Source organism: Saccopteryx bilineata, chromosome 11 (assembly GCF_036850765.1).
Source record: "Saccopteryx bilineata isolate mSacBil1 chromosome 11, mSacBil1_pri_phased_curated, whole genome shotgun sequence".
Taxonomy (NCBI): Eukaryota; Metazoa; Chordata; class Mammalia; order Chiroptera; family Emballonuridae; genus Saccopteryx; species Saccopteryx bilineata.
Window position 1 is genome coordinate 28,969,260 of NC_089500.1, and position 19,411 is coordinate 28,988,670.

The 19,411-nt window shown below is 37.4% G+C and overlaps 1 non-coding gene across 1 annotated transcript; it reads left to right on the forward strand.

The window, feature by feature from the left end:
* Positions 1 to 17,211: 17,211 nt before the first annotated feature.
* TRNAT-GGU (transfer RNA threonine (anticodon GGU)) lies at positions 17,212 to 17,287 on the forward strand. Its single transcript has one exon. It is a non-coding gene; the product is annotated as a tRNA-Thr (tRNA).
* The last annotated feature ends 2,124 nt before the right edge of the window (positions 17,288 to 19,411 follow it).

Genomic DNA, 19,411 nt, shown 5'->3' on the forward strand with positions numbered 1-19,411 from the left:
AGTTTCGTTTGATTAGGCAATGAATGCTTACTTAAGAATATTTGTGCTAATGCTCCCTCTGACTTAAGTAGGTTAGACTTGAGTTCCCAACTCCCACTCATCTGTTTGCCAGCAGAACCCATCACATTAGCCCTGATTTATTCTAAAAAGTAAAAGCTATCGTTCATAGGAGAAACATTTCTAAAACTTTATAAAAGACTCAAGTTCTTCTCAACTTATCATATTGTTATAATAAAGATATTTTTAATGGTTCCTGAAACAGTCTGATCCTTTGGAAAGCATACATTTATTACCATCCCTGTGTTAGCCAGATCAAAAAGTATTCCTGGGAACAGAGAGAAAATTAAATTTTAAAATGAGCATGTTAGAAGAAGGTAATTAAATCAGAAGCACATCTTTTTTTGAAATACCAAATGCACAGCAATGGGAGGTAACTCACAAAAGCAGACATGGAACATTTTATAGGAGACACCATTTTATAAAGTGGCTAGTATCAGCTTACTAGTCTAATATTTCATAGAAATAATGACACAAATGACTGTAATCAGCAATAATATTGATCTAATACTAACAGCAAAATTAATAACTTCTATATTTCTCTCCACCAGAGATATGTGCTTGCTAAAACTTGTAAGTAAAAATGTCTGTAAGAAATTTAGAGAAAAACAAAGTCTCTGAATTGTTGAAAAACTAGTCTTATTAAGATGTTAATACACATTCACTTTTAAATATATTAACTAAAAATGGGCATATATTTTAGCCATCATGTTAACCAATACATGCATAAATGGAAATACAATTGTATAAAATATTTATAATCTAATATTTTATTTAGTAACTTTTGGTCTGTACAATTCTAAAATAAATGATTTTTTTGGTCAAAATTTTTCAAATCTGCCTGACCAGGCGGTGGGACAATGGATAAAGCGTCGGACTGGGACACGGAGGACCCAGGTTTTGAAACCGGGAGGTTGCTAGCTTTAGCGTGGACTCATCTGGTTTGAGCAAGGCTCACCAGCTTGAACCCAAGGTTGCTGGTTTGAGCAAGGGGTCACTCAGTCAGCTGTAGCCCCCGGTCAAGGCACATATGAGAAAGCAATTTATGAACTAAGGTGCCGCAACAAAGAGTTGATGCTTCTCATTTCTCTCCCTTCCTGTTTGTCTGTCCCTATTTGTCCCTTTCTCTGTCTCTGTCTGTCTCTATCACAAAAAGAATTTAAATCTTATCTGGGTTATGCATAATTGTTTAAAAGATTTGAATATGATAATTCATGATTACTGTTAGTCTACCCTGCCTGTACTAGTACTTTTGTCCTTTGAGGTTTGGGAAGTCATATCATTTATCTAACTACTTAAGTCAATTTCTTTCTCCTCTCAATGTCTTCCCTGCACCTATCTTAAATCCCGCCCCCTCGTACCCTTCATACACATATGAGAGAGTAACTGAAAATATAAATATCATTGAAAAGGGTTTGTAGTTGCTTCAACATGAATGATTGGTTGTATTGATCTGACTACCTGACCTTTCTGTGAAATAAAAAAAAAAAATAGATGCAGAAAAATAAACTCAGTTAAGCCATTTTTTATTAAACTAAACAGATGCTTGTAAGTTTCCCATGCAAGGCAATCTAGTTAAGTATTATTAGAAAGTGACTATTATTTATGTATGCATCCCTGTGTTAGCCTTTTTTGCAACATACTACAGAAATATGATACAGTCTTACACGAAAGCATTTGTAGCTTGGTTTGGGAACAAAGTATCTGTATAATAAAGAACAATGTTTGATCATGTGCAAGCATATGGTAATATGTCTGGATCACAGAAATAAAAACTATGAGGTATCCTAAAGAGAATTTTGTTTGGATAATGAAATTCGAGAAGATTTCTTCATTGTAATAAACATCATTACCCTTTCTGGGAATTTCCCCATTGACCAAATCATCCAAATAGTTCCAGCAAGAGCTGCCATGTGCTTAGCTAATTCAGTTGTCTGAAATCAGTGAACTGATTTTTGGATGAACACGTGTCAGTATGCTGGACGTTCCTTGACACGAGTGTTTGCTCTTTGACTCAAGGAAGTTTCAGGGAATCTGTGAACAGAGATCAAGGTTCTATTTCATACTTTGAGAGTTGTTGGTGAATTTGCTTACATTTTTTAGGTTAGAGAAACATAAGAAGTCAGTCTTCAGAAAAGAATAAAATACAGAGAAAAAGTTGAGAGGAAATTAATTTGAATTTTGAGGTTCTTTCTAATTGTTCTTAATGCTAGGTCAAATTGCTCTTCTTGGGTTCCAAGTGACTCTCCTGATCTTTAGGAAATGCCTCTTTCTTTCCTGTTTAAATTGAATGAAAATTATTTAATTTTTCAAGGAGCCATAAATTGGGTTTATTTCAAGTGTGGTGTCTTACTCTCATTAGGCATACCTTGATTTATAAAGATTGGTTGGGTAATACACATTGTTATGGTTAAAATAACACAGTCCTGGACCAATCTTGAATCTTCCCTATAAAAGTGAGACATAAAATATTTTAGCAATTATGATAACTCCATAAATTTATCAAGATATTGAATCTGCATAGCCCAGCATCATCTCAGTATAAACATCTGAGAGATAATTTCTTACATTTGTTCCATTACTAAAAAGTCAAAAGCCATCCTATATTCAAGCAAGTCAAAAAGAACAGAGAAAAAGATGTGATTTATTTATATCACACAGAAATACACAGATGTTTATTTTATTTTCATAGTGTATAGGATAATACCTCTTACAATTACTGAAAATATGTTCAGAGTTTTACAACATATGAATTTTATTAAGGGGAGAAAGTCTAACAATGATATAACCAGTGATAGTACATATGTATCATATATCTATATATAATACTTATATCTATATATGGAGTCAAATATCTCAATTTACATTTACTATAACCTTGTATGATAATTATTATTATCCCATTTTATGAGTGGAAATACATGTTCACATAGAATAAAAGCCTGCTTTAAGTTTATAAATAAAGCAGTGGCAGTTGTATCACTAGAATTTAGATTTATTGATATAAATTTATCATTTCCATCTAGCCTTACTTCATTCTCCCTTGAAATCTTAGAAAAAAAAAACAAATAACAATAAAATAAGTAAGAATTATGTGACATAAAATGCAATTTTAGAAACAAATTATGTTTCTTATAGTTGGCAACTAATATATGACCTCCAGGTTTCTAATTAGGAGAAACATTAAATGTAGTTGAAATCTGTTCCTTTAGAAGTGAGAAGCTAAGGCTCTGGGCTTCTCCTCTACACTCAGCTCTCTTGCTAAAATAATGAATAATTAGGTACTTATATGGTCAACTTCAGAATTTCTCTAAAAGTAACTTAGTGAACTTTTTTATCTTCCATTCAGTCCTAAACCTCAAGAGGGTTTTTTCCCCCCACATTTGTGACAGCGAATAATCTTACATATACAGTGTTCACTCACAATGTGATTTAATGATTGTACAGTAACTAAGATGAAAATAAGGTAATGTAAGATCAAATGTCTCATGGCAAAGTCATGTCTCTGACTGATTCCCAAGGTACTATTGAGTAAATATGAAGTGGTACAGCTTCCAGAACAACTGTTATCACTAAGACAAAATACTGCCTTTGAAACAGTGAAATTAGTGAGTTCTCAACATGGGCACCTTCCTAAAGTTGATTCAATTGGAGTGTGTGTGTGTGTGCACGCGCGCGTGCACGCTTTGTATGTATGTTGCCAGTATTTTGTGCAGGGCAGCATAATAAGCACTCCAGGGAAAAAGGACCCATGTTATCAAAGGTGTAAAAGAAAAAAAATGGGAGAAGTATTTAAAGAATGGAAATGTACCCAGTTTTCAGGAAAATAAGATATGATATATAAGAATAAAATGTCACATAGAAAGTAAAAATTGCCCACAGGAGGTTGCACATTGGATAGGGCATTGATCTGGGACACTGAAATTCCAGGTTTGAAATCCTGAGGTTGCTGGCTTGAGCACAGGCTCATCCAGTTTGAGAGTAGGGTTCTTGACTTGAGCATGGAATCATTGACATGATCCCATGGTTGCTGGCTTGAGCCCAAAGGTCGCTGACTTGGACCCAAGGTCTCTGGCTTGAGCAAGAGGTCACTGGCTCGGCTGGAGCCCTCTGGCCAAAGCACATATAAAGAGCAATCAATGATCAACTAAAGTTCCACAACTATGAGTTGATGTTTTTCATCTCTCTCCCTTCCTATCTCTGTCTCTTGCTTTTAAAAAAAGGGTGAAAATGGCACCATATTTTATGACACTTGAATATCAACAAACTTTTATAATTGATTTTGTAGCAATGGTAAATAATTCATAATTAATGTTTTATAAATTAGGAAATGATAAAGATAAATATGGAACAAATACATTAGATGGATTGAAGAGGGAGTTGGCTAGAGCGAAAGCTCAATTCAAAGACTATTACAGTTGTTACACCTGACCTAGGGACAGAAAAGAGAGGGGTAAATAAATATAAGTGCTGTTTCAGAGAGTTCTTAGGTTTTTCCAATTCCCTTTCTCCCAAAACCTTGTAAATTTTATGTACAATTCTGGAAAAGAAAACAAAATCACCAACAACACTGATTCCTCTAGCTGGCTTGCACAAGTCCACCATGCTACTTAAATTCAAGATTCTAAATGGCTTTCCCATACATTTCTGGTGTTGTTTCTGCAAGGCCATCTTCAATTTGCTAATGCAGTTTTTCATTGTTAACATATCAAACTTTTTTATATCCAGACATTTAAATTAAAAAAAAAAGATATTTCAAAAACCCTCCTGAGAGGACTGAGTGTATTGTAAACATTCTCTCTGAACAGCTCTCTGAGGCAAGCAGGCAAGCTATGCCCCCCTTGAAAGTAGGTAAATAGAAAGCTACCTTTAATTCATCCCCATGTCCTTTGAATGACTGTTATGTTATTTCAGTAAAGGTCAGAAGGCTTAATGCACAGAGAAAGGTTTGCTCAGGTTTTAATTCATTTTTTTTTTATTTGTAAAAATGAACATACATGCAAACCCAGCTCACGGGTGGCTTTGAGATACACTTTGAGACACAATTGTGATTGTTAATCAGAGAAAGAAAGCCAGAGTATTCTCAGAAACAGAACTAGCCTTATCTTCATGCTGCCTCCTTAAGACTTAAGCCATCCCCAGGATGATGGATAATAACAGAAATGGTGTGGTCCCTTTAGAATACCTGTGCTGTTTAATAACTCATTTTGGTTCAATTATAACTATCATCTTATCACTACGGTTATATGGTTTGATTTTTTTTGTTTTGTTTTTATTGTCTGTGCTTGTTTTATTTTTTAAGATGAAGTGACTGGTCTCAATCGAGATCAGATGATACAACTTCTATATAAGGACACAACATTCTGTGTCAAGGAGGCCGTACTGTTCAGGCTGGTCTTTGTAAATCTAAGCAAAAATTCTCTTGTTTCCTTTCCACAGCTTGGCAGGCATTTTCTGATTCATGTGTTTAATGTACCCTCTTTGATGCAGTGTTTATCCCTCTTTTCCATGCTTGACTACTAACAGCTATCTGGTGTCTCATGTTTAGTTGAGATGTTATACTTTTTCAATTATTCTGAAAGCAGAAAGTTATCAACTCTATTGGGAAAAATTGTATAATTACCAACAACAAAAATCACATAAACAATATCAGCAACAAATCTATCAATTAGTTATTAAATAATAGGCTGGATTTTATATGTTTGGCAAGCATTGTCTCATTCTGTTGTAAGAAAAACCTAATGAAATGGGCCATATTTTTATCCCTGTGTTGCAGTTGAGTCAACTGAAAGGAGAGGTGAGGTTAGGTAATTCAGCAGAGGTCATGCTGCTTATAGGCAAACTGTAATATTCTTTTCCTACTCCTCCATTTCTTACCAGCTGCTATAGAATCCACTCTCAGAAGCTGCTGAAATTGTAGAGTCAGCCTTCCATTTCTGCATGATTTGAAACAAGATGTAGTTTATTGATGAAAGCAAACCCATCAAGGAAATACCTTCAGGAATAATGAAAAATTATTTTTCTTTTATGGAAAGTTTCTGGTATTTATGTAGGTGGAAATCTTACATACTCCATTTTAATTCTTAAACTAAAATAGAAAAACCATGAAGGGGAAACATAATTTAACATTTTTAACTTGGATTTAAATTTGAATGTTTTCAATCTTTGATTCTTTGCTTTTTTCATGTTATAAAAAGAGTTCATGTCAATGAGTAAGTTTTTGTTTTTATGTATCTGATTTTATGTACTTTTGGAGACTTGAGAAGGTTAATGTAAAACCATTTGTGACATAAAGAAAACTGATTTCAGATCTTAAAAAAGATGGACTGAATAAGGAAATGAGAAGTATGATTGTGGATTTGTGGATTATGAGTTCGGTCACAAACCCTCAAACTGTGGAATTCTAATTCCATTTTTGGTTTTGGTTCTCTAGGGCTCCATGTACAGATCAAAGGCCTCTTCTCGTTTTCATTTTTAATGGGTTACTGCTTAAAAAGTAAAACCTATTGCACTCCTGGGTCTTCCACAACATGACTCCCCTGTAAGCTGACCCCCAACTTCACCACCACAAAGAATGTGTGTGTGACCTGTATGTTGACCAGCTTACAGCCAGTATTAATTCAAATATACAGTGACTTCCATCTGTATTCAAATTCCAATGTTCAGAATGTGGAAACCCATTAAAATGAATACAAGTCCACCCTGGCATTCAGTTTAGAGTTTTTAGGTGACTTTCTATTAAAATCCTCTTCAGTAGAGCCTCACCTGTTACCTCCTGCCAATGAGAAGGGGATAAGACAGTTTCAGATTAAAAAACAGAACTGGAAAAATACTGTCAAAATGAACAAAAAGTTTAGGGCAATGGATTTCACTTTAAAATATTCATACTTGAGCATTCATTCATTTTTAACAATGTATGAGTATCTGAACCTTGTTATGTTATTTAAGATAACTGTGTATTTCTTTAAAAAAAAGGCTAGTTATAGGACCCCATGAGTGTATTTGGATGTTTTTTTAAACCACACTTATGTTTCTTAGTCCTTTTTATGTTTTACCACATTTAAAAAATATATATTTTAAAACATTGTGGACTGCATCAAAGTACTCTATAAAATAGACACTTATATAGTCTAAATATTGCTAGAATGAACCATGACCAAACATGTGTGTGTGTGTGTATGTGTGTGTGTGTGTGTGTGTGTGTGTGTAAAATTTCATGGTATCATTCTTTCATATGGAGAAATTATCAGGGAGTGACAGAATAAATTATGAAAAATAAAAATATTATATGTATGTGTGTGTGTGTGTGTGTGTGTCCCCATTCCCAGATGGTAAGAGTTGGTTCCATTCTTACAAAACTTTGCTAACAGAGGCCAAAATTTGAGGCAACAAAGATGAAAAAGAATGAAATAATGAGAGAATTCTACTCAGAGGGTTACTTTAGACTTATGTATTCTATTAATGTACACATATCCCAACTCAAGGTGGTTTATAGTTCAACAAGCCAAAGAGAATTCATTTTAAGAACTACTTTACAATATATATGGATATATATATATATATATATGTCATTAACTAAGTACTGTAACAGACATACTGATAAACCTCAATGTCTCTCTGAAATGCAACACTCTCTCACACATCAGACTTTTGCAAACATTTTCTACTCTTTCTTATTGGAATCTACTTCCTAAAGCTTGTCATCATTCCCTCATCTACCCACTAGTCACTCTTTATCTAGCTGACTTCTCAGGTATCAAAGTTCAGCTTTGTGGCTACATTTTTTTTTGAAACACTTCCTTAATCTCTTTCTACCTACTTAAATATCCTTCCTCTGTGATTTTAATGTACCTGATCGTTTTCATCTGTGTCATTTATGACATTGCATTATGATTGCTTATTATTTGTCTGGTTTTGCCAGCAAATCTTAAGTCATGTAAGTCAGAATTTACAGGCTATTTTGTTTACTGTTTATTTGCCAGTACTTAATACATATGTCTGGTCTAGAGATTTTGGCCAATCTTTCTATGCCAAATGACCTTGACTACATTCAGTAAGCACTCCCATCAACCAATTTTCTTTCTTAAAGAAAAGAGAATTGCTGTCACAAAAGATAAAATGAGGATGTATATTCAATCAATTGGTATTGAACAAAGGAATTATTGCCTACATATCTCCAGCCTTCTTTTGAATATTTAAAAGATATTAAAGAAATAGAGGGGGATTCTTGCTTCTAAGTGCTTCAGTCCTATTGTAATGTAAATTAGGACACCAAGGTCTTAGAGAATATATCAGCCAGGTTGGATTTGGTTATGCAAAAATACAAAACCACTCAAAATCTCCAAAACAAGAAACATTAAAGTTTATGTCTTACTCATGTTATTATCCATAATGGGTCAGTTGGATGGCTCTACTCTTAATGTACCCATACAGAAGATGAGCTGAGGACGGCTCCATTTTTGTGCTTTCACAATTCTTAACATAGGAGTAAAGAGCAAGGTGAATGTGACAGTTTCATTGTCCAAAAAAATTAAGAAGTCAAGTGGACATTTCCAAGCTCAAAGAATATGAAAATTTTAAAGAGATCACTTAAAGCATTATACTAATGATTGGCATCAAGAGCAATATATGAAGCCAAGCATTGTGGTGCAGTGGGGAATGTGGTGATTCTGCTGATCTCTTTTTTTTTTTTTTTTTCATTTTTTTTCTGAAGCTGGAAACAGGGAGAGACAGTCAGACAGACTCCCGTATGCGCCCGACTGGGATCCACCCGGCACGCCCACCAGGGGCGACGCTCTGCCCACCAGGGGGCGATGCTCTGCCCATCCTGGGCGTCGCCATATTGCGACCAGAGCCACTCTAGCGCCTGAGGCAGAGGCCACAGAGCCATCCCCAGTGCCCGGGCCATCTTTGCTCCAATGGAGCCTTGGCTGCGGGAGGGGAAGAGAGAGACAGAGAGGAAAGCACAGCGGAGGGGTGGAGAAGCAAACGGGCGCTTCTCCTGTGTGCCCTGGCCGGGAATCGAACCCGAGTCCTCCGCATGCTAGGCCGACGCTCTACCGCTGAGCCAACCGGCCAGGGCCTCTGCTGATCTCTAATTGAACAGATTCCTCACTGTGGTAGACCAGTAAGCAGCCTCCTCCAGGAGGCTGGGCTTTCTCTATAAGAGGGGACATGTTACATCCAGGACAGCTGGTAGAACTCCCATATCTGAGGGCAGCATGAAGTGTTCATGAGGAAATTCAGACCAATGACAAGTTAAAAAGAGAAGAAAAACCCTCTTGGAATTCGCCCTGGCCTGTTGGCTCAGTGGTAGAGCGTCGGCCTGGCGTGCAGAAGTCCCGGGTTCGATTCCCGGCCAGGGCACACAGGAGAGGCGCCTATCTGCTTCTCCATCCCTCCCTCTCTCCTTCCTCTCTGTCTCTCTCTTTCCCTCCTGCAGCGAGGCTCCATTGGAGCAAAGATGGCCCAGGCACTGGGGATGGCTCCTTGGCCTCTGCCCCAGGCGCTAGAGTGGCTCTGGTCACAATAGAGCGAAGCCCCAGAGGGGCAGAGCATCGCCCCCTGGTGGGAGTGCCGGGTGTATCCTGGTTGGGAGCATGCGGGAGTCTATCTCTCCCTGTTTCCAGCTTCAGAAAAATACAAAAAAAAAAAAAAAAGAAGAAGAAAAACCCAGTGGAATGTGTGTGTATATGTACCTGCATGTGCACACACTTAAATTTGCAAGGACTAGTGTGGAGGGTTCATGTTCATGAAAAACAGACTAGAAAAATCAGATCAAGAGAGAAATTTATGATAAAGAGAACAGTTCAGGAAATAATCAAATAAACATGACTTCCCAGGAAGCAGCCTGGTGGTTGCTTTTGGAGTACAAGTAGGATAATTAGGTAAAGATATATATTTAAGGATGTGTTTGCCTAAGAAAACCAAACATAGTAAACTGAGTGTAGGCAAGTGGAGAGAAGATGAAGACAGACAACTCAGATATCTTTGATGCAAAGGATGAAGATGTTTTAAAAAAAAACCCTCCAAAATTTTCAAATAACACAAGTTGGAATGACCATTATCTGTTTCAAGTACAAAGAAGCAAGGTGCTCATGTAGCTTTCCCGTGGCTTTATGAGAGTAACCCTCCTTCAAGAAAATCCCAGTCCCTAACTCTAACTCGATTTGTTCCCCAAATGCTCCAAATAGAGCTATGCTCACTCTATTTGAGTACCAGACATTAATTTGTGTACATTTTCCCTCCAGTGGATTCTACTTTTCTGGCATACATAAGCTCCCACAGATTTCCTCCATTCAGTTATCTTCTTAGTTTCTGTTAATTTTTCCAAGCTAAAATCAGATACAATCTCTGAGACCATTTCATACAATGGCTATAACCATCAATGTGCTTAACTTGCCATCAGACCATTGGCCAGGTGGAGCCAACATCCCTGAACTTGCTTAGCCTTGTATGTTGCATCAAGTTTCCGAAAGTATCTTTTTTCATCTTCATTCAGAATAGGGTACTTGGTTACTCACTGGACACAAATTCCAATGTTGTTTAGTGAAAATAAATGTCTCATATGGCAAATCAAAATTTTTACTTTTAGTTTGAATCATTTGTAAATCCCTATTAAAATTTAAAATTTGTGTAAAATATTCAGGGCCAAACATGGGAATGTTACTTGTCCCATAAGCACTTGTGAAATGACTTGGCACTTTTTTGGTTGAATAGATGTGACAAATGTCATCTTTGCCATTGAATCCAGTGTGGAAGTCAAATAAATGGACAAATAGCAGCAGTTCAGTAAATTCTGTGAAAGAGGGATGATGACTACACTAATAATGGTAGTGTGAAAGTAGTTAGAGTCTCCTATTAGGTCCCTAGCTAGTGTAAATACAAGCCCCATATATCCAGGCCTTTGTGGTTCTCAAGTATAACTGGTTGGACACACGAGTTCCCTAAATTACACAGGCTATAATAAAGAATAACTCATTTCTAACTTCCCTCTGAACTCTGCTCTTTCTACCTCAGATAAATTTTAAAGCTCACTGGACCTCAGTTTTCATTTGCCTTCACAAGAGAGCACTGTTTTCTCTCCTAGGTGTGTTTGAAAGATTAATTAAGGGAGGCAGTTGGCTTACAGGAAAAAGGCTAAATCTGGATGCCTCAAGTTCTCCACGGGGGCAACCTTGCCTCTGTGGCTAGTGCTCACTTGCCTTGTGTTGTTTCCAGCTTTGTTATTCAGCTGGTTAAGGTTAAAACGGGAGCATCTGTGTTGGCAGGACTAGAGTGAGAATCTTTACTGCAGAGGTTTATGTCAAACTGAGAGAACAGGATAAATGTGATTTATACACCAATGGTTACGTATTTTGGCTGAGATGAAGGATGAGAAGAGCACAATCAATATCTTGTATAATTGCTGATTAGTAGTAGTGTTTCTGGTAATTATATTCCTGAGATGGTCAGAAAAATTTTATTCCCCTAGAGAAAGCTGCTAGGAGTTATTTCATCAAGTTCGTATATTGATACTATAAAATAAGAAGTATGGGATATAAAAATGAGAAAATCATTATTTAATCTCACAAGTTTGTTGTTTCTTCTTCTTTTAAAAAAATTTACATCAATGAAATGGATGCAAAGATTATTACTGAAAAAGAGAGTTGTCTGAGCTCTTATTTGCTAACATCTTGGGAAGCTGCAATAAGGAATTCACCTTGTTACATCTGGACATAAGCTACTGGCAACTTAATTATTGTACCCAAGAAAAGAAAAATTAAAGAAAAGCTTGTGAGAATGGGTTTTTCTAGAACTTAACCGAAGATGATACACATTGTTCACTGTACCTAATGGACCTAGAACCTCAAGGTTATCTGATTGGAGTCCTACCTAGAAGGACTTCCTACCTCCCTAATTCTCTCTCTTCTTTCTTTCTCTCTCTCTCTCTCTCTCTCTCTCTCTCTCTCTCTCTCTCCCCCTCTCTCTCTCTCTCTCTCTCTCTCTCTCTCTCTCTTTCTCCTGTCCTGTAGAAATGCTGAGCCCTAGAATTCTGCTGGGTAAGCATGATGAGTCTCTCTCTGACATTCTAACATAGTTTCCTATAACACCCACTGACTACACACTACCTGCTACAGTGAAGAGTCACTCCACCGAGTGAAATTTATGAACTCTGACCTCCAAGATCACCCACTGCCAATACCAGTGCTTGTAGAATGCATGTTCCAGGGCCATTACCCAGGATCCCCCAGTGGAGCCATTGGATATCCTATTTAAGCTACCTATATTTCAAACAATTCCTATGTGACAAACATGCATTAGACACATCATAAACTGCACATTATACGGTCACGTGCCACATAGCATTTCAGTCAACCACACACCTCATATAGGATGGCAGTCCCATAAGATTGTAATGGAGGTGAAAAATCCCTCTTTAACATCATAGTCATTGTAATGTCATAGTGAAGTACGTTACTTTTGTGTTTGTGCTGATGCTGATGTCAACACACCTTTGCTGCCAGTGTATAAAAATATAACACATACAACCTGTACATGTTTACTTTGAATATATGTACCCTGATTTATTGATTTCACCCTATTAAAGTTAATAAAAATTTATTTATAAAAAAATATATAACACATACAATTAGGTACAGTATGTAATACTTGATAATGATAATAAACTATGTTACTGGTTTACATAGTTACTATACTATACTTTTTGTCATTATTTTAGAGGATACCATTTCTACTATTATGAAAGAAGTTTACTATAAAACAGTGTGCCCGTTATACCTGCAGCAGCCTCATACATCTCGCATTCACCACATCTCTTGATCGTATTATTTTCTTTTGTGCTTGATTTAATTTCATGTTGTTCTGTACAGTAACATGCTGTACAGGCTTGTAACCTAGAAGCAATAGGCTGTACCATAGTGCCTAGGTGTGCAGTAGGCTATACCATTTAGGTTTATGTAAGTGCACCATATGATGTTCGCATAACGACAAAATCTCCTAACAACACATTTCTCAGAACATATACCCATCATTCAGCAGCACATGACTATAATAACACACGTATGGATCAGATTTATTCCATTGGAGGTGGCAAATCCAATGTTTAAAACCAACAAATATAGTAGCAATTGTGTGTTTTCTATATGGCTGGTATTGTTTCAAATGCTCTGTACACATCATTGTATTTAATCTCCACAACACATCAGTGAGAGAGAGTTCATATGACTTTTTTCTTGTTTCAGATGAAGAAATTGAGACTTAAAGAGATTAACTCATTTGCAGAGCTATAGAAATAATCAGTTGTCGGGTAATCAGATCCAGACCCAGGCAGTCTGACTGCAGCCTGTGGACCGCTGTGTATTTCTCTCAGCACCACACTGTAGGTAACGTGCCTCTTCCCTGTTTAGTGAGCTGACACCTTAGTGCTTCAATTTCACAATGTGATTATATTATCATTCTTTGAGTGGGGGCCACAGATTCTAGCTAGATTTACCTACTGCTAATATCCCTTGAAGACCCCTAGGTATAATTCCTTAGTTGAGCCCATCTGCTCCTCTGCTTTGTTTGCAAGGTGTCATTGTCCCGTTTCCAGTTCTGAGCCACTTCAGGGCATGGATGCCAGTAGTTGTTACCCTCAGAGTACATATACTATCATTCTCCTTTACATAATAGTAGATATGACCCATATTTCCTACCCATTGTAGCTAGCTTCTGCCTGAGAGAAATCATCAGATTCCAAAGCCTCCCGCTTCTACTTAATGAAAGCCCAAGGGCCCCAGAATCTCTCTGACTCCTAGGCTTCCTCCTTTGGGGGTCTCTGTCTTTTCCACATCACCCTTAATCTAAGCCAAGAATTAAAACAAAATGCTGCAGGACCACAGTGTTTCATTGATATCTGGGTTATATTACTCTTTCAGTAGGTCTTTGCTGAAGTGTTTTATTTTCACTTAAAATAAAAACCACTTTCTATAGCAAATATGGAAATTGAGTAGCAAATGGAAACCTATTTCATCCTAATTCCATCATGAAACTTCTTTCATCGTTTGCCACCATAGCCTTTAATGTCCTCCAAATATGTTTTGTGGTTGAAGCCCTTGAGAGGCAACTTCTGTGGCATGGCCAAGGGAAGGCTCTGCCTAGAAATAGACACCGTTTGTTACTCCCAAAGCAACACTGTCATCACTGTTACTCTGTCATCACTAAACCCTGCCTTCTTGCCTCTGGCTCTCATTACACATTTTTCTGTAGGGCTTTGCCCATAGGGTCATGACATCTAAGAGATCTCCTCAGTCCACCTTTGGTACATACAAAGCTCATACTGCACTTGTATATACCACTGACTGATGTTAGGATATTAGAGTGAAGTCCCTGGAAAACAGACAAATATAGGTTAATTAATCTCTTATTACACAAGTGTCTCCAGTTTGATGAGTTTTCCTGCACTTTAAGAGCAGATCTGGGTTGGGGGGGGGCGGTTAAAGCCTGTCAAATTGAACAGTCTAGCCTGACCAGGTGGTGGTGCAGTGGATAGAGCGTCGTCCGACTGGGACATGGGGGACCCAGGTTTGAAACCCCGAGGTCACTGGCTTGAGTGTGGGCTCATCCAGCTTTAGCATGAGCTCTCCAGCTTGAGTGAGGGATTGCTGGCTTGAGCATGGGATCATAGACATGACCACATGGTCACTGACTTGAGCAAGGGGGTCACTCACTCTGCTGTAGCCCCCTGGTTAAGGCACATATGATGAAAAAGCAATAATTGACCAGGTAAGGTACTGCAACAAAGAATTAATGCTTCTTATCTCTCTCCCTTTCTGTCTGTCTGTCCCTAGCTGTCCCTCTGTTTGAATCTCTCTCTCTTTCTCTGTCAAAAAAAAAAATTGAACAGTCTCTTGAACTCTTTAAGAAAAAAAATTTAAAACAAACAAACAGAAATAAAGAAGTAACACTACAATATTATGAACAAAACTTCAGGTACAAAATAAATATTTATGTGCATAATAAAATAAATCAAGCAAATTATAATTTCTAGAAGCTACATATTCCTATATACAGATATGAATAATATTGATCTTAATATTTTATATTTAAAATATTTTTAAGTTTGATTGACATACAATTAACCTTAAGTGTACAGTTTATAAATTCTAACAGATACTGATTCATGTAACACTGAACAATCAGCTAAACTCCTAAAATTGCCTTATACTGCACCTTTATTGTTAAACCCACCCCAAAATCCTAATTTTCCATTTTGTTTTAATGTGTCCAGAATGTCACACAAAAGTAATCATATACTATTGTAAACTTTTCAGACTGATGTTTTCTACTTAAAAAATAAATGCCTTTGTGATTTATTGAAGTGGTTGCATATATCTGTTGTCTTCTGTATTGCTGTGTAGTATTCCCTTGTATAAATGTATTCATAGTTTACCTCTTCATAATATTTTTTCTACATTTTGTGACTGCATATTATTTATAAAACAAAGATTTTATAATATTGTCCTTAAGGTAATAGAAAATTGTATATTTTAACATGGAGATAAAGAATAAAATGTATTCCATTTGGGAGACAAAAAATATAAAGAATATCATATCCTTTACAGAAAAAAAAATCAACATTCTAAATAATGAATCTAATTAACATTTAAATTAATTAACACTGGATTAGTTAATATTCCAAACTAACTAATCACTTTTGGTCCAAATAACTCTACTTCAAGGCATAAATTTTGAGAAAATATCAGTGAATAAATGACTGTTTATGTACCAGGATGTACAAGCATTATTTATTAACGCAAATATTGTGAAAGAACTGTTAATCATTATATTAGTTTTTATGGCTACCATAGCAAAGTACCACAGACTAGGTGCTTTAAACATCAAATATTTATTTTTTTTACATTTCTTGAGGATAGAAGTCTAAGATCAAGATGTTGGCCAAGTTGGTTTCCTCTGTGTCTAATCTCCTTAGTTTGTAGATGGCCAACTTCTCCCTCTGTCTTCACATAGCCTCCCTTCTGTGTGCATCTGTGGCCTAACCTCTTCTTTTTACAAGGACATATGTCATGTTAGATTAGGACCCACCCTAATGATCTCATTGTAACTTAATTTCTCTTTAAAGGCTTTATCTCTACATACAGTGGAATTCTGTGATGTTGGGCTTTAGGTCTTCAACATAGGAATTTAGAGGGAAATAATTCAAACGATAATAGTCACCGAATAGGAAATCCATTAAAATCATTATGTTTCATGTACTTTATACTCTGCAGTCACTAAGAGTTATGATGTTTTGTGAGTACTTATTGATGTAACAAAATGTTCAAGGTAAGAAGTTAATTTTGAAACTAGATATATAGGCCCTGGCTGGTTGGCTCAATGGTAAAGTGTCAGCCTGGCATGTGGAAGTCCGGGGTTTGATTCCCGGCCAGGTCACACAGAAGAAGCACCCATCTGCTTCTCTACCCTTCCCTCTCTCTTTTCTCTCTGTCTCTCTCTTCCCCTCCCACAGCCAAGGCTCCATTGGAGGAAAATTGGCCCCGGCACTGAAGATAGCTCCATGGCCTCCACCTCAGAAGCTAGAATGGCTCCAGGTGCAATGGAGCAACAGCCCGGATGAGCAGAGCATTGCCCCCTGGTGGGCATGCTGGGTGAATCCCGGTTGGGTGCATATGGGAGTCTGTCTCTGACTCTCTGCTTCTTACTTCAGGAAAATTAAAAATTAAAAAAATAAAACTAGATTATAAAATTATTTGAATATGATCCCAATTTTATAAAATTACATATTTATCAAAATAGATCTAAATTATATATTTCAAATTAACTCAGTTCTTGCCCTTTGGCAGACACAAATCTCACACCTTTATCTCTGCTGACTCTCCTCTAGAGGAGAGGAGGAGGAGGAGGAAAGATTTAACTGATTGTTGTTTCTTCTGAATTGGGTAATCTTGGGTGTTTCGTTTCTCTTTTATGCTTTCTTAGTTTAAATTTTTTCTTAGGAAGCATTTATTATTTTTTGCCATTTTTTAGATCAATAAAGTATAGGGGAAGTATGGTCAACAAAGAAATAAAAAAAAAGCTCAACAGCTTTGAATTAATAACATCAATTTTAACATTTAAATTTAAAATTTTTAGTTTGCTAAAAAATTTTTTTGGGCCCTGGCTGGTTGGCTCAGTGGTAGAGCGTCGGCCTGGTGTGCGGAAGTCCCGGGTTCAATTCCCGGCCAGGGCACACAGGAGAAGCGCCCATCTGCTTCTCCACCCCTCCCCCTCTCCTTCCTCTCTGTCTCTCTCTTCCCCTCCCGCAGCCAAGGCTACATTGAAGCAAAGATGGCCTGGGTGCTGGGGATGGCTCCTTGGCCTCTGCCCCAGGCACTAGAGTGGCTCTGGTCGCAACAGAGTGATGCCCCGGAGGGGCAGAGCATCGCCCCCTGGTGGGCGTGCTGGGTGGATCCCGGTCGGGCGCATGCGGGAGTCTGTCTGACTGTCTCTCCCCATTTCCAGCTTCAGAAAAATAAATTTAAAAAAAAATTTTTTTTGCACTGTACAAGACAGGAAAATATTATTTATTAACAGGTGATAAGTAAAGGTAGTGAGGTTTTCATTGTTCCACATGTAGAAAGAGCCCATATTGGGAGGAGAGTCAGCAGGAAATACCCAAGCCTCGACCCAGTATCTTCTTAAGAAGTAAAAAGTGAGAGCTCTAGCTGCCATACATAACTCAGAAGAGGAGAGCATGTAGGCATCTCAGTAGTTTTCACTATGTGATGGGCTGCCTCATGGAATAAGGATTAGATGGATTTATTGAATTAGGTATATCTGGAAGACAAAACTAAGATCAATATTTTTTCCTTCTAATGCAAGTATATTGGCCACCTACTATATGCCAAGCATCAATAAAAGGTATAGAAGCAGATATCTGCTCAATAGATTTTAAAAGGACTTTATAACAGCTTTTAATAATAGAAAAGGTTGTTTTTAATGTAGCAAGTCACCCATCTTTAAAATGTTTTGAGTGAGAATGTATGACCATCACCCAATGATGTAATATCAGAAATTTCTGAATCCTGAGAGTCTATAGCTGGTTCTCAAACATTAGTATTGAGAAAAATCACTCAGAGGTCTTGTTAAAACACAGATTCAGCTAATAATTTCCATTTCTAAAAAGCTTCCAGGAGATGCTGATATCACTGGTCCTTGGACCATACTTGGAGGAACAACTTGGAGGAAGTTACGGTATCCCAGAATTCTTCTTCCTTCCAAGACCAGCAATTCTAAGACTATAGATAGAAAAATTTATGCCTTATCACACTTATTTACTCAGCTCTCTGAAAAGAGAAAGATGGCTAAGGGAAGAGGGGAAACACATTGTGATCAAAAATAGAAAATTTCCAGAGTGATAGACCTGTTTTGGGGACCGTGATATGTTTAGAAGACAAAGTTTAAAGGAAGCATTTCCCACCACCCTTCCCCACTGCAGGTAATTCTTGTAAAATGGTTTCAAATGTATATATTTTTTTCACATATGCCCAATTACACTTTACAGGACCCTGTGATTGCTCTGAGAAAACTTTTAAAAAATGATGCATTTACTCCATACAAGCAGCAATCTCTTGAGTCGAAGTTTCTGTGTTAGTGACATGTCGCAGCTGGTTTGGGGTTATGTTGAAAGTATCAAGCTTTGGCACCACCAAGTATTAACTCACCATTAAGCAGAAGCTTTGACATTGGAAACTACAAACTTGGATGGATTAAATACACATTCTGAATATCTCACAATATACTAGCAGTAAGGGGGATACAAGGAATTTTTAAAAGAGAATAAGTAAGAGAAGGAAATAAAAAACATGCAAGAACAGAGACTTGGGTCTGGCAAATCCTAGCTGTCCCAACTTCACCATATTCCCCCCCCCATTTTTTTAGGTGAAAGGAGGGGAGATAGTGAAGCAGACTCCCTCCTGTACTCTTACCAGTAGGCATCTGACAATCGTTGCCTAGGGTTGATGATTGAGTACCAAAGTACTTTAGCACCTGTGGCCTGTCTATCCTCAGCACCCAGAGCCATGCTTGAACCAGTTGAGCCACTGGCTGTGAGAGGGGGCGGGGAAGAGGGAGGAAAAGAGAAGCAGATGGTCACTTCTTCTATGTGCCCCAACTGGAAATCAAACCGGATAATCCACACACTGGGCCAATGCTATATCCAAGCCACCGGCTAGAACCTTTCCTTCCCTTTTAGACCTGGCAGCATTTATATCCACCTTCTCAACAAGAATGGTTCCTTGAGAGTTTACCCTATGTGTGCATCATTGGAACACAGTAAAAAATTACTTGTAATATGGCAAACTCTAATTTGGGA